Source organism: Nannospalax galili, unplaced genomic scaffold, assembly GCF_000622305.1.
Source record: "Nannospalax galili isolate Female #2095 unplaced genomic scaffold, S.galili_v1.0 scaffold70, whole genome shotgun sequence".
Classification (NCBI taxonomy): Eukaryota; Metazoa; Chordata; class Mammalia; order Rodentia; family Spalacidae; genus Nannospalax; species Nannospalax galili.
In genome coordinates this window covers 990984-1007108 of record NW_008328543.1, presented here as the reverse complement: position 1 = coordinate 1007108, position 16125 = coordinate 990984, and the positions used below count along the sequence as shown (strand labels likewise).

The 16125-nt window shown below is 40.0% G+C and overlaps 1 protein-coding gene across 1 annotated transcript in view; it reads left to right on the top strand.

Annotated features, from left to right (window-relative positions):
• Window positions 1–16125, top strand: part of LOC103729463 (protocadherin-15) — a 1150197-nt gene that overhangs the window by 158332 nt on the left and 975740 nt on the right. The window contains exon 4 of the mRNA XM_029560656.1: window positions 6326–6399. The gene's annotated coding sequence lies outside the window, so the exon portion shown is untranslated. The remainder of the gene's footprint in view (window positions 1–6325; window positions 6400–16125) is intronic.

Below are 16125 nucleotides of genomic sequence, written 5' to 3'. Positions count from 1 at the left end.
GTCACTAACCCTTGTGATATGCCGTGTGTTATCAGGTATGTGCATATTAATGTGTGTGCCTGTGCTTTGAGGGTGTAGCACTCTTTGCAGTTGAGTGTGTGAGCATGTCCTGTGTATGTGAACATATTCCTGTGTGTCCATGTGCATATGTATACATAAGTGTGTATATTGTGTATGATGTGTTTGTTTACCGTATATATGATGGTGTGTGTGTGTGAGTGTGTGTGTGTGTTTGCAGGCGGTAAGCAGTACGTGCTGACAATGTAAACACAGGAAGAAAGGCTATACGTGTAAATTTGCACTTTGAAGTCAGATTTAATTTTTGTAGCTGCTATTTTTTATTCATTATTGATGCTTTCTACCAATTATCTAAAAGTAAGACATCTCACATGGACAGTTTGAAACTTTCAATAGGCCTTTCTGAAACTTACATATGAAATGGGTAACCTGATGCTAGAAAGGTTTGGCACCTCAGACTCCAAAAACCATCTGTTTTCCCAACCTCTGTGAGGCAGCGCACACTTGTTTTCATGATTACTTGCTAACACACAAAATTCTCTTCAAGCCACAACACTGTCCTTCCCCAAGTCACTACTCAGCACCAAAGGAAACAGCCTTGCAGGCAACTGAGAGGAGGAGGACTCCAGGGCCTAGGCACTCTTAAGAAAATTGCACTCCAAAGTTAATTTTTTTGCAAGCCTTACATAAAATTCAAGTGGCAGAAACCAACTAAATTATGGACCTATTAAAAACTGTTTCGGTTAGCATAAAAGAGACTTTGAATTACTATTCAGCTTCAAAACCTAGAAAATCAATTTTAAATTGAAATTCAATAGTTTGAATAATGAAATAATTTAGCCTGACATAAGTTTTTAAAATAATAAAAAGTAAAGTATGCATTTTTGCACAAAATAACTAGGAATTATGTAGAGTCCACTTTAGTCCCGCTCTTTTCTCCAAAGCTATCATATAAAAGTGAGCACAGAGACTCCTTTAGGTAGAGGCTGGACTGACTGCAAAAACAATTATGATCCCTGGAGCCAGTTTTGTCCTAATTGAAAACTTAGACCCAACATATATGTCCATTGTAAGCATCTGTTTTTTGAGATTAACACAGTTTAACTGGAACACTTAATTTGCTTTAGAAAACTGATTTGTTTAGTAATTATAAATTAAAGATTTTTATTAACAGTGTTGTTAAGCATTATTTTTAAAAATATTTTATTTATTATTTTTATTTCATGTGTATAAGTGTACTGCCTGCAAGTTTGTGAGTGCACCCGTGTCCTGCAATGTTGCAGTGGTCAGAAGAGGGCTTCGGATTCACCTGGAACTGGAGTTAAGGAAGGTTCATAGCTGCCGTGTGGGTGCTGGGAATAGAACCCAGGTCCTCTGCAAGAGCAGTCAGTGCTCTTAACTGCTGAGCCATCTCTCCAGCCCCTCCAGCAATATTTTAAATACTGTAAAACACCACTCTAAACGCAAATTATTTGAATGGTACTGCTTGGTGTTTGTTGTTCCTGATTGCTTATATAAATTCATTGAGAACTTGCCTTCACATATTTCTTCTTCAAAGTCCTACAGTCACAAAGTATTACAATGGAAAACTTTTTTAAACCTTATTTCAAAATGACCTTAAAGTTGACACTAAAAATAGCAAATTTGCTTGTGAGCATTAAGTGAATCATATCTTTGGATGTTGGGCTTCCTTTGTTCGCTGATGACATTCATCTATTCTGTCCTTCCACCTGACGAGGTCCATCCTCTCCCTCTGCTCTCCGTACACTTCAGGGCTACTTAAGTACCTGCTAACTCAGTCCTCTTTGCCCAAGATCCACTGTGAACCCCATTCCCACAGCACCGGGCAGGGTGTGCTCTGACCTGATGTAATCTCTTCAAAGCTGTCGTCCCCCCACCTCCTCAGAGTTACTTTTCCTGCGTTAATTTTTCTGTAAGTCATTTCCCTCGTCTAGAATTTACGGACAGTGACATCAAAGACCGTGTCCCCGTGGTCTGAAATGGGATTAGCAAAATGGGTCTGTGTTAGATGAAAATAATTCAAACGTTTTCACCCGTGACAAGAGGTACAAGACGCCCACGCGTCCACAGTAAGGGTTATTTATCCATGGAGGTTAATTTATCTTTCAGAAACTTGTGACCAAAATATGAATTTTAAAAAGGTATTGTATCCAAAATGGAATCAAATCTCTTTTATTACTTTTTTGTTTTGCCCCGAGGACAAGTTTAGAACAAGCAACCACATTCAGAACCTATTGTTTTATATCTCCTGTGGTGGTTGTCACTTTGGAAGGACACCTCTTGGTCTAATTTACGACATTAATCTTCCCTGAGTTACTGAGCCCAGTTCTTTCTGTGGATGCAGGACTCGGAAGGCTGGTCTGTGACAGGTGGTACATCAGGCAGGTCTGCACTGAGGAATGGGTGGGTGTGTTCATTCCTGTTCATAGTTAATTGGACATTCATCTCCCTGATGCACATAGGGGTCGATCTTCACTTGGAGCTGGTACTCCACCACGTCCTGTGGCACAGGAACGGTGTCCAGGCTGGTCAGTCAGGCCCTACATGATCTCAAATTCTCCTCTCCACAGCTTGTACAACAGGAGCTAAGCGACAGTATTTGCAGGTTATCAGTCTCATGGTATATTTTTCTGGCTCTTTGATGTTTGTGGGTTATGACTTCATCTTTCTTTACACTTCATTTGATGGTTTTATCATCTGGCAAATTTCTGTCCAAACTCCCAGTGTGTTGGCAGCCATCTCCTGGCTTCTTTCTAAACTTTTTTTCCCTGAATCTCATCAGTTTTTTCAAATATTCTAGCAATGTATCTTGTTCTGCATAAAGTATAATTCTTCGTAGACAAATCCCTTACCTCCCACATTGGGAAAAATCTCTGAGAGCAAGATTCCTTTATGCATTTTAGTTCATTTTTGGGTTTCTGAGAGTACTTTGGCTGAAAGTATTTACTTTTATTATAAATACTGTTACCATGTTAATTATAAGCATACTGATACATTCTCCTGATAAAACAGGGGCCAGAGTGATGGCTCAGTGTAAGAGTTTTGCTGGTCTTACAGAGGATTCAATTTCTATTCCCAGCATCCACGTAGGTCTGCTCACAATAGAAATCAAGATCACATGGGTTAAATATATTGGTATATTGTGCCATAAAAGTACAGAGACCTGAATATTAGTAATCTTTACGGAGAAAGAAAATTTCAATTTAAGGGACAAGTAATGAATCCAAAAAAATAGTGTTTCAGTGTGTAAAATTTTAATTTATCCACCAAATGGCAAGATGATGCCACACTACAAATTCATACATCATATTGGACAGAATTACAGTCAACATGTAGTCTGTAACAAGAGAGTATGAAGTAGAAAGTAATTGATAAATTGACAAAATTCACAATTTTGTTATTTAATTCAATAAATCCTTTCACCACTGTGAATGGAAGTTTTAGTGGTCAACACAATCAAGAATCATCTGGGAATACTATCTCAGTGAGGGAATGTCTAGGTAAATTTGGCCTGTGTAACTGTCTGTGAGGAATTTTCTGAGATGTGTTTATTGAGATGGGAGGACCCACTGATTAAGTAGGACCATTCTCTCTGCTTGGAGTCTAGGGCTGAGTAAGAACAGGAAAAGCCTCCTGAGAGGTGGGCATGAGCCCATCTGTCCTCTCTCTGTTGGTGACCGTGGAACTGGGCATCTTTGACTGTGGGCAGATGTGACAAGCTGCTCTAAGGTCCCTCCTTGACTCCCGCCCAGTGATGGTCTGTAATCTAGAATTGTAAGCAAATTAAGTGTTTTTTCCCTTGAAGTTGCTGTTTTCAGGGTATTTATTACAGCAACAGAAAGAAATTAGGGGAATTGCAAATGTTTCTATAAAACAAAAATTACAGGGCTGGAGAGATGGCTCAGTGGATAAGAGCACTGGGTGCTCTTGCAGAGGACCTGGGTTTGATTCACAGCACGCACAGATCAGCCAATTACCATCCATAACTCCAGCTCCAGGGGAATCAAACGCTCTCTTTTGACCACCACAGGTATTGCACAACATGGGTGCACAGGCAAGCAAGCAATACACTTATAGACATAAAAATATTAAATAAAATTTGAAAAACACAGATTAAATAACATTTCATGAATTTTCACTATTAAGGTAAATATAGCTGTAAGAGACTAATTTTAGGGAAGAGAGAAGAAAATTTGGATAGTCATGTATGCTATTTAAATCGTTTAAGAAAGATATATACAGGTGATCTTCCTAGTCCTCACGTGTTAAGGATTCAGGCACACCCTTTCCCACACATGCAATTGTTTTAACACAGATGCAAACTGGGGTCTTATTACCCCTGTTCTACATACATGGTATTAGGGGGTCCTTCTTTCCTGAGCTCTGACAGTTTCCATACAAATTCTGTGGATCACAAAGATGTAAAGAATGACATTGGACAGCTATCTTTTTGTTACTAACAATTACACAGCAAAATAATCCTGTGGAAAAATTCAAACATGCCCCTGTCCTCAGTGAACTATAGGGAAACGGATATTCCCCTGTGAAGGATGCTTTCTGATCTGAAGCAGAGTAATCACGTAGCCACGGTGACTATGATTTGGTTGATTTTGCTTAACTTTGCATAGGACAAATTTTGCTTTGGGGTTTTGCAACTCGGGTCACAGCTTATGAAGCTCTTGCCATATCTCAAGAAAAATAATGCCTTTTTCAATAAAGGTGTTCCCAAACATAGACAATCAAAAAGAAGCACATCCTTTAATAGGACAATGTTTAATTTTGATCATTGTTTGAACATGTAGAGGTTTCCACCTCTACCTGTTGCACCTTTGATATTCTGTTGCATGCTAAAATTATGTAAGGCATAATTTCAGAGGGACCTATTCTGGATAGTTCTCTCTGCAGGAGGTGCACATGAGGAGATGCCTGCTCTTGAACTGTATGAAAATGATTTGGTGACGTTACTGTAGCCTTCTGGTAGTAGAAGCCTTTTACGACTTCAACCTGATATCATAATTGTTGCTAACACTCCAACACCCTGGCATGGCCATTCACCAAGCATCTTACTATGCAAAGTGATCCCTTAGCTCTGGGAAAGTCCTGCATTAATCACTTTGGCAGGCACTGAACTCTCCTGGAAGATGCCGCCACGAGGTTTTCTAGCTTGTACTAAGTCAAAATTGTTTAAAAAAAATATACACAAAGATCACACCTTCATTTATAAATTTCCTGCTTCAGCCTGAAAGAAAATCCTTCGGTTTTATGATGAGTGTTTGCAGCAGGGAGTGACACTGATAAATAATTACAGCAGCTTAGAAAAAAATTTCCTTTCACACACAGACAATGATTACGTTTGCTACAAACTAAAGCTTTTCCATCTGTTTCTGTGTTAAATTCTAATCTTTATAGAAGATGTATGATTAGTTTAGGGCTGTTGGCTCACTGTGAGGACGGTCATATCCCTCTAGAAATAATTGCTATAAGGTTATTTGTTTTGCCTTGACCAAAGAACCTATGAGAAAATTGACATTATGGTAACAATGGCAGATCATCAAATTTTCAATCAAAATTTAGATAGAAGGTCTGCGGCGATTGCTCAGTGGTTAAGAGCGCTCACAGATTTTGCACAGGACCTGAGTTCAGTTCCCAGTACCCACATCAAGTGGCTCACACCTCCCTGTAGCTCCAGCTCCAGGGGCTCTGACCTCTTCATCTAGCATCTACAGGTGCTGCACACACATGTACACACACAGACACACACCCATGCATGTTTAAAAACAAAATACCTTTGGAAACAGACTCAAATGTAAACTTTTACAGAAGTTTTGCTGAAGCTGAGCGTTGAGACCAGGGCCCTGCACGTGCTGGACAGGAGCTGCATCGCTGAGCTACACCTGCAGACTCTGAGCTAGCTCTCATACTGTACGGTTGAATTTATTTGCCACACCATACAAGAATGCATTTTAAGTTGCCTTCCATGAAGAACATGTTCTTATTAGGGACAGACTCCGATCACATTGAGCTTTGGAAGTAGAAGTAAATTTTCTAAGTACAATATTACCTATAGTGTGGGTGGTAGTGTACATGTTGAGTGTCAAGGTCTGAATCAGCACATTCAGATTTTTCTGACTAGAAACTTTGCTTCAGATTGCAAGATTTGCTCATCAGTATTTGTAACAATTTATCTCAGGAATAGCAATAATATGTAAGAAAATGAATCTATCCCATCTTCTGCACATAGCAAATTCATTTTTAATGTGATGCTGATCAGTAACTCTCTCTTTAGGGTTATGGAAACATCCCTCACATAAAGGAACTGAAGTCACTGGTCAGTGGAGGACAGAGGGACAGGACAGCAAGGTAGGCACTGGTTACAATTTTCAATAACATTGTAAGCTTTTTGGATTTTCTTTTCTCCTTACAAAAAAGTAGGTACTTGGGTCTATATTTCTCAGTAAGTTTATTTATTGTGCCTCGAATTTAGTTCATGGGTGCTTTCCAAATTCTTATGTAAATTTATTTATATCTCCTGAATCTAAGCCAGAAAGAAGGAGCAGAGTTCATCAGAGAGTATACAGAAAGCTTTCTCTGGAAGAGTGGAATGGGAGTGGTTTCTCCTTAAACACATTTGAAATACACCGACTTTTCTGTGTTTAGATTATTCTTCATTGATTGTCTCAGTGTCCTGGAAAGCACTCTGGTGGCAACTTGGGAGACACCCTGCGTCTATTATGGAGTATCAAGTCGGCTGCTCTTTCTGAATTTGGCTGCACACAAAGACCACAGCTGAGTGTTAAGGACACAAGCTTGACATTTTCTGGATAAAAATCCATTTTCTTTTCTGTGTTCTGAAGCAAGGCTGATGCCCTTATTGCAGAAATGGCTTTAGAACTTTAGAATAACAAAATGGTAGCTAAGATAAAATTTGTCCAACAAAAACCTCAGTGAAAACCAGAAGAAAGGCTTTTAGCATCTCTCACAGTTTAAGTCAATGGAAGTAGAATCACAGGTAGAAATCCATAAAAGTGGTTCAAGACTAGGTTCCACCTGGAGGTGAGGAGCTATGGACAATCAAAAGCTGCCAAGAGAGGAAGACTCGGTTTTCTCTACTTATGAGTTCCCTGATAGGTTTCCAGTCCCAATGGGTCGGCCCTGAACTCACATACATTTGAGCAGCAAGAAATGAAAGCAGTAAGTGACAGGAATATTTAATGATTTCATGAAATTACTTGAATGCTGTTTTATACAAGAGTTGATAAAAATTTAAAAAGCACAATTTGAAATAATTCATTTAATAAACAAGTTCAAATTTTAAAATTGATTGCAGTCTTCAGAGTGCAGAAAGCTTGTTACTGTGGGGTGCGAGCCGTCTTGAAATGCAGGTGAAGCTTTGTGTTTCAATCATAACTTAATGTCTATGGACAGTAAGTTCCCAATGACAATATATTTCTGATCATTTATTCATGCAAATGATCATGGGTAATGCTTTAAAATAATGATTACATTTTTTGATGAGTGTGAAGATAATTGAAAAAGGTGTTGAAGACAGACAAATTTCATGTCCTGAAGTGTAGTGTGGGTAAATTTTAAAATAATTAAAGTTTATAAATATTAATACTGTTTCCAGCTGTATCAACAAGCTAAGGACAAAAATCATTGGCCAAATATAATGATATGAAATCATCAAATGGGAATTTTCTATGGATAGTCTGAATGAGGTCATCAAACAGCAATGTAGGCTGCAGATCCACAAAGTTCTCAGTCTTTACTGCTCGGATATTTTCTCCTGTAGAAGCTTAATTTGTGTTAGCCCGGCAGAGATGGCACTAGTCTGAATGAGGTCATCAAACAGCAATGTAGGCTGCAGATCCACAAAGTCTCAGTCTTTACTGCTCAGATATTTTCTCCTGTAGAAGCTTAATTTGTGTTAGCCCGGCAGAGATGGCGCTCAGAGTAAGGCTATGATGCTGAAGTCACTGTAGTTTTTACTGCCTCCCATGCTACTTCTCTTGTGGCCATTGGAGACACTCCCTCTGGGGTTAGACAAGTTGCAAGCTTTATAAATCTAAGCCTGAGTCTCTATAGAGCAATGTGTCCTTGTCCCAAGGAAACTTTCTCAAAGCAATCAAGGCCTGGATCCTTCTGGATCCTATACTTCCCGTGACCTCTGAACAGTACTCAGTGGGAACTTCAGATGTACCTATGGTGAAAAACATCTTTCTTACTCATAGAGAAAACTCCCTGAGAGTTAAGCTTGCTTGGAAAACTATTCTGGTGACTACACTAATATTTGGGGGAGTTATATGTCTGCAAGACAGAAAAATGAGGCTGTGAATCGATTGCTACAAAGAAATCAGCTCTGGCCCTGGTCACTATGTCTATCAGATCATCTTCAGGTCTGTGGTGGGAGAGTACAGCACAGGCAGGTCCTGTCTAGCCCACAGGGAGATGTAGAGTCAACTTGGCAGGATGGAGGTATATTGCAGGGGAGGCAGGAGGGGACTAGAGCAAACCCTGAGGCATTAATACTGCATATTGCTCACTATCTTTCTAAGGGGATTAAAACAGAAAATTGACTTTGGTTATGGGAATCATCCAAGGGTCCCGTTAGAGATATTAGTTCGTATAAACTTGAAAAGGTGGTGACGGTGATGTGGTTTAAGACATCTAGGTCACTGATGCCAAAGCTGATGACCTCAGTTGGATCCCCAGGGTGCACACGATGGAGAGTGAGAACCAGCTTTTACGAGCTGTTTTCTGATCTCCACATGCATGCTGTGGCACACACACACATACACACACACACACACACACACACACACACACACTAGATTAAAGGTAGTAATAATTGTTTGAAAAAAATTGAAAAGATTAAGGTAGACTTCAGCAGACTGTGCCAAGATGACAAGACTTGGGGGTAAGTCATTGCTTCATGAGAGAGAATCGGAGTGGCGGAGGTAAGCTGGTAACAATGTGCTCCTTTTCCGTTAGTCTATGTCTGGGGCTGTGTGCCGCAAGTGAAAAGTATGTGCCAGCAGTGTACTTGAAAGGCACTGCCGTTTAATACCACACAAAGGCCAGGCCCTGCAGGGTGCCAGCAGGGTGGCTCACCAGCTAGTCAATGAGAAAGGAAGCCTAAGTAAGTGTCCTCAGGCCAAGAGAGCGTGTTCACAGCAACTCATGATGTTGATTATACCATGTGTTTAAGTTGTTAGGTGCGGTAAGTCATTCTGAGCATTCAGGGAACATACAAAGCTCTCCGTGGACATCTCAGTACTTGGAGAATGTAACACAATAACTCATGACATCCTGCTGTCTCTGCTCCCCAGCAAAACTGACCCAGAATCCAGCAGGTGCTGAGCTGCTCAGCAGTGCCAGCCTGTCGGTTGCCTTTGCTGACTGCCCTCAGCTGCCTGTTGGGGGTGAGGTTGCTGCTGCCATCTCAGTCATGTGTTCAAGCTTACCATGAGACAGGGAAGGCTGCTCCAACAGTGGGACCCTTATTCCCCGGAGGAGAGCTAGACTTCCAAAAGGCAGCTTCTCTTTTGTGGGAGGGGAACAGGGAGACCTTCATCTGCCTTTGTTCATAGAAGAGGGGACAGAGGAGAAGATAGATCCTTCAGTGGCTTTGAAGATGCCCAGAGTCTCCCGCAGGGACCTTGAATTATTTTATGAGCCTTTTCAGAAACATGAAAGATGATTTCAGTCAGTCTATATCACACACATTCCACACACTGATAAATATAACATGATAAATTTATGGAGTGAGAAAAGGGGAATCAATTGTCTTTTGAGAGAAAGCGAGGATGGGTCAGATCCAAAGACACCCATGGAACCTGCCAAAGATGGATATGATAAAATATGCAAGAGTGTCTCCATTTGAAACTGTATTAGCATCTTTTTAGATTTAATACTTATTTATGAGTGGAGCATTATAAAAGAAAATGGAATCAAACTTCAGAGGGCTTTGCTGTCAGAAGATCTGAAATAGAATCCCAAAACCACCATTTACTGGTGATTTGACTGTATTAAAGTCATTTAGCCACACAGGACTTCATCGTCTTTCATCACTTCTACAATGAGGATAATAATAATTGCCCTTCACACCGTGCAGTTTTGTAACAAGGCTCAAATGAGGTAGTTTTTAAAAATCGCTTCATCAACAGCAAAACACTAGTGCTCTTTTTTTCCCTCTCATCACACACCTACTTTTCTGTCTCACCTGTTTTATGCATGATATACCCACACATATGTGTGTATTGGTATACAAAGCTGTTCTTCAAACTCTTGAGATAATCAATACCATCTAGAGAAATATCCAAGGTGATTGGCAATATCTTTGGTACAGTTTGTGTTTTTCCTCCTGGCCTAAATTCAGTCAGATGTTACGTGCCACCTTGTTAATGATTCCATCCACTCCTCACTTCAGAAGCTTTTCTCTCTGACCCTAGTCCCTCTGAGCCCATCAGGTTGTGATTGACTGTCATACAGTTTTTGTGACAAGAAGATTTGAGGTGTGTTAAATGAGACAGCCTGGCCATGGACAGGACTTCTGTGTTGGTTGTGGTGGCTGGCTCTGGAGGCTTTGGGATCATTAAGGGTGAGGGGAAGGCCTTCTCTTACAAGGTAAGAAAGATATCCTGAAAGTGTGAATTGTGTCACATGGTTAATAGTCTCCTCTACCCACTGTCTGCCACTTAACTAACATCTTATATCTCTCTGTATTCCATATTAGGACAACCTAAAATTAGTATTCACAGATCAGATCAGAAGGCCACACCTAGCACTTACCACCACTAATTATATAAAATTATTCTGTAAATTATTCAATGCACACTCCAGAAGAAGTATATAATATCTATTTATTTGTATATGATTTTAGATATGAATTGTTCTGAGGTTAGCATATAAAAATTACTAATATTTTAAATAGTATGTATAATTTGTTTAGCTTACTCTATACATTTACTCTTGTAAATGGTTACTATTTTCACATCTTAAGATGGCCTCTGTATATTATATTTGTGTGCATATATATACGCATGCATTTATGTATATATGTAACAATAATGATAAGTGAGGAGGTCACAAAATTGAGAGAATGATGATATTGAAAGTATTGGCAGGGTTCATGAGGGTAGAAATGATGTATGAAACTCAAAAAATTTAAAATGTAATACAAATAAAATTCAAAAGATTCTTTAAAATGAAAATAAAATATGTAACTTAGATTGACATGAATATCATGGTAAATCAATTTCCTTGAGTTTCCAAAATTCTAGAATTCCTCTTTAAACTTCAATCAAGGATTGGCCAAGGGCTTTAGTGACATCATATTGAGACTTTCCTTGAGATCATGGTAGGAAGGTCTGCCTTCAGTATACATTTGGTAAGTCACATGGATAGATCACTACTGAAGTTAGCTTTAACGCAATCACCTTTGAGCCAACTCATCACAGCAGCTGTGCTGATTGGCTGATGCAGCAAAGTTTTCTGGGCCCCCTCTGGTAGTTCTCTGTTAGCCTGGCAAACCTGACATAGAGGGAAGATGATACTATCAGTAGGCAAAGTTCATCCTACTCCTTAGAGGAACTATGCCTGCTTAGAGATGTATTTAACATCTGGATTCTAAACTCTTGATGCAAAGAATAGACAGTTATTCTCCCCTGAACATGTAAAATAATTTAGCTTTATGAGATATTAGATTAAACCATGTCACACTCCTACTTGGGTGGACCAAAGTTCCAAATGCAGCCCTTGCTCATGATCCAACCTGAGGGGCAAGTGGACAGACTGTGGTGGTTTCAGCTGCAAAGATCAATCGTCAGTACTAGTCACATGCTCCATGGTTTCGCCAGTTCATTTACTAATGATGCAACTAGTGGCATTAATTTTCCTCGGGGTAGATATTTTCTTAATGTATCCCCAAAGTCTTGGCAGAAAAGGCAGATCTTAAAGCTCAGTGCTCCTTGACGGCATTACTGGAACACTTCAGCATCAGCGCACATCTGAAGTGTCATTTTCTGCAGATTTAGTTCCCAGCTGAAGCTTACTTGGCTGAATTCATAGACAGCAGTGCAGCTTCCTGGGCATGCACTATCGTATGTGTGGAGGGACTGTATTAACTTCAGGGGAAGGACCTGTTCTCCTGCTAGTTTTCCTAGGTTTATTGGTCTTGACTCATGCATTCCTCATCTCTGGACTTTTTCATGTGATGATTCAACTCATCATCTGAGTCAGATGGATGAGCCTTTGTGAAAATTATCCATGTTCTGGAAGATTGTCAAAAATCAATGACATCTCATTTTTCCTTTGAAGTATATATAGTAATTTGATATCACCAAACATTTTAGGACTTGTGACTATTCATTTTCAGTGACACAGCTAGGGTGCTGTGCCATCCAGTGTGCCTTGAGAGAGATGCTGGGTATGTTGGGTATCCGTGGGCAGTTCCACATACAACTCCAAGGATCTCAATAAAAAACACCAGTCTAGATGTGGAGGCTTAATTTCACATTCCTTCTCCCACATTTCCTTATATCTTCTCAAAATAACACTTTTGTTCATAACAAAAGAGAAAGAATGTAGAAAGTAAAATAATAAATTATATTCTGATATATAATAATAAGTAAAGAGTGAAATATACTGTTTATGTTTATAATTAAAAAAAAAACTACGAGTGATATTTAGGCACACATTCTTTAGAATCTCACATAATCCATCATGTTTATATGTATTATGCTGAACCAATTTATTGTAAATCTTGAATTATTTTGCAACATTATGGTCTACACATTGCTTTGTCTAAATTCATCTATCTGTTGGCACACTACCTCCCTGCCCCCACTGCCAAGAGCAAACTTGTCACATTTGGTGGCTGTGAGAAAGAAGACAGGGCAGTAGTGATCCGAAGAGGATATCACCAACCTGCCTCCTGAGATGTGAGGACACAGTTGCACAGACCCCTCCCGACCTGTCCTGCAGTCTGAGAACAATTCTTTCAGTGATTCTAGGTGACAGAGCAGCTACCGTTGACAGCTCACATACATTTTACAAAGTGCCTGAAGAATTCTTCAGAGGAAGAGCTGCAAACTAGTACCCTAAAAATTATTTTCATTTCTAAAACTCATTTTTATTTTTGTATGTGTGGTTTTGTCTGCATGGATGTAAGTGCACCCATGTGGCCAATGCCTGGGAAGGCCAAAAGACTGTGTTTAATAAACTGGTACTGGAGTTACAGATGGTTGTCAGCAGCCATGTGGGTTCTGGGAACTGAACCTGGGTCCTGTGCAAGAGTAGTCAGTGCTCTTAACTGCTGAACCATCTCTTCAGCCCCAGTATCCTAGAAATTCTTGTGTGCTCCCTCGCACTGTGTGGAATTATGGAATGAAATTTGATTTTCTACAAGCCCCCCCTTTCTACATACTCAGAATGGCCTTCAGAACAAATGGCCTCAGCACATTGAGAATGAGTCCGTGTTGTATCCTTCCTAACCCAGGATATACTGTGGTGCTGGACATCCTGTGTAGCTGGCCTGCCCCAGCCAAGCAAGAAGTTCTGCGCCAGCTGGGTCACTTTGAACACGTTGCCAAGCATGTCACCCTTCTGCCCTCTTAAACTGTGCAAAGAACAGTGCACGGACCCTTTCCTCTTTTAATTAGGTCTCTGTTCCTGATATTCTCTGTTTATTTGGTTTCTTTCACCCGTCTTAAAAGTATTGTTTATTCTCTAGAATGTTGTGGGGCAGTCAAATAGGGAGGTTGTACCTCTTTCTGCTCAGGTTCCTGGTCTCGTCAATAAAAATTTATAGACAAACAGAAGGAAAGTCGGTAAATTTTTTATTTAGTAGAGGATAAAAAGTTATCCGTCCCAGGAAGCCTGAGCATTTATGCTGAGAATAGCTGCACCTGAGCAGTGGATGCTGGGGAAGGCTGGGCTCACAGATCACCACAGGCTGGGAGTTGTTCAGGGTCCCCTCCCACAGGAGCCTGGGGAAGGCTGGACATTGACTTTATGGGCTCACAGGCAATGACAAGGTGGTTAGGTTAGCGTGGATATTTACCTAGTTTCACCTTTTATGACAACTCACCCACAGAAGCAAAACGTGAGCACGTCCCTGTGATGGGCAGCCGCTGTGCATGTGGAGGTGAGCTGACTCTTGTGTTCAAGCTGACTGCTCCCCAGCAGGAGGGAAGACACCTGCCAGGGCTGCAGGGAGCTGCACGTTCTCTGACGCTGGCTTTGTCCTACGCTGTCCTCCTTCACCCCCGACCCCCCATGACCGATGTCACCTCAGGGAATGAGGACACTGGTGACGATCTTCAGCGTCTTCAACCCTTGATCCTCACGTTCATGATCTCGAAGATCTTGAGCGTCTGTTTCGCTCTTCAGAGCACCTGAACCCGTTCCCTCTCTCTGCCATCACCGCCTATGACCCAATTAAAATTCATTAAACAATTGCAGGTCTACGATTTTTTAGGGTTCTAAATGTTAATAAAATATCCTAAGAATAGGTTTAAACAATTAATGACCAAACCCAGTGAGATGGCTCAGTGAATACAGCAAATTCTGATGACTGGAGTTGAACCCTCAGGAAAACATGATGAAAGGACAGAACTAGGTCTTGAAAGTTGTCCTATAAACTCCACATGTGCACCATGACATATGCCACTCAAACTAACAGGAGACAGAGAGAGAGAGAGAGAGAGAGAGAGAGAGAGAGAGAGAGAGAGGCACATAATAAATAGATAAATGCAATAACACAGAGAGAGAGAGAGAGAGAATAAATAGATAAATTCAATAACACAAGTTAAAATAACCCACCAAATGCAAATCTGGATGTGGTGACTCACATCTGTAATCCCAGAATTCCTGGAGGCTGAAGAAGGAAGAGTTACTGAGTCATGTCCAGCCTTTGCTACAAGTTAAGTGCCAGGCGAGCAAGGGCTCCATAGTGAGCCTGTATCTCCAAATAGCAACACAAAAACCAAAAGATAAACCACAAAAACCCTCAAAACAAAACTCAACAAAACCCTAGTACTAATCCATCCTATGCAAAATTCTGTCCTGAACTGCTTAGTTTCCCAGCTGGACGGTATTATTATGCAAATCTTTCTAGAAATACCAATATGTTGATTATAAGATGGTGCTTAAATGCCGATGGTAATATTCTACACATGAAATAAATTGCCTTAAATATCTGAATTTTGACACTTGTTATCCAGGTTTTCAGAGAGTTTGTATATTTTGGAATAACCATAAATATATCTAAACAAGCAAACAAAAAAGACCCTATTTATTTCCTTCACTATCAATGGAAAATTTCCTGCTGTGATGCTGGTAGAATGTACATTCTCTCAGAATTCTGTCTTTGACTTTTCCCTTGATATTGGTGCTTGGTCCCTCTCAAAGTCTTAAAATATTTTTGGATTACAGATTTTTTCTTTGGGCACCATTTATCTGTAATATTATGTAAGAAACAACTCGAACTTAATAAATATCAGGTAACTTTTGTTATGAATCACAATTTTATAGAAAATTATGTCAGTTTGAAAAATAAAAAGTTTTTCCTTAAAACTAATTCATCATGGTGTCATCTAATCTCTGTGGTGTCATCTAATCTCTGTGGTGTCATCTAATCTCCATGGTGTGATCTAATCTCCATGGTGTCATCTAATCATCTCCTTGGTTTACTAAGAAAGCTTTGACTCCATCTGAGAATAAGTTTAAACTCCAGAGTGTGAGCTCATTAGAGACTTACTGATGTCTACCTGACCAAACTGAAATGGCTAACATCTGCCTTTTGCCATCTTATGCATGTTCAGATTAGTAACTCTTTAAAGCCATAATGACCCTGTGGCTAACAAGTTGCAAAATTTCTGATACTTTCATATTTAAGGTCACCTACTAACTGTTTTGCTTTGGTTTTTGTAAAATTTAATGTTTTTTGAGATAGGAACTCACTATATTCCCAGAATGTCCTTGTTCTAATGGCATCCTCCTGTCTCAACCTCCCTAATACAGAGGTTAAAGATGTTCACCAAATTTCCTGGCAATATTTAAATCATCTACCAACTTCCCTTTCTT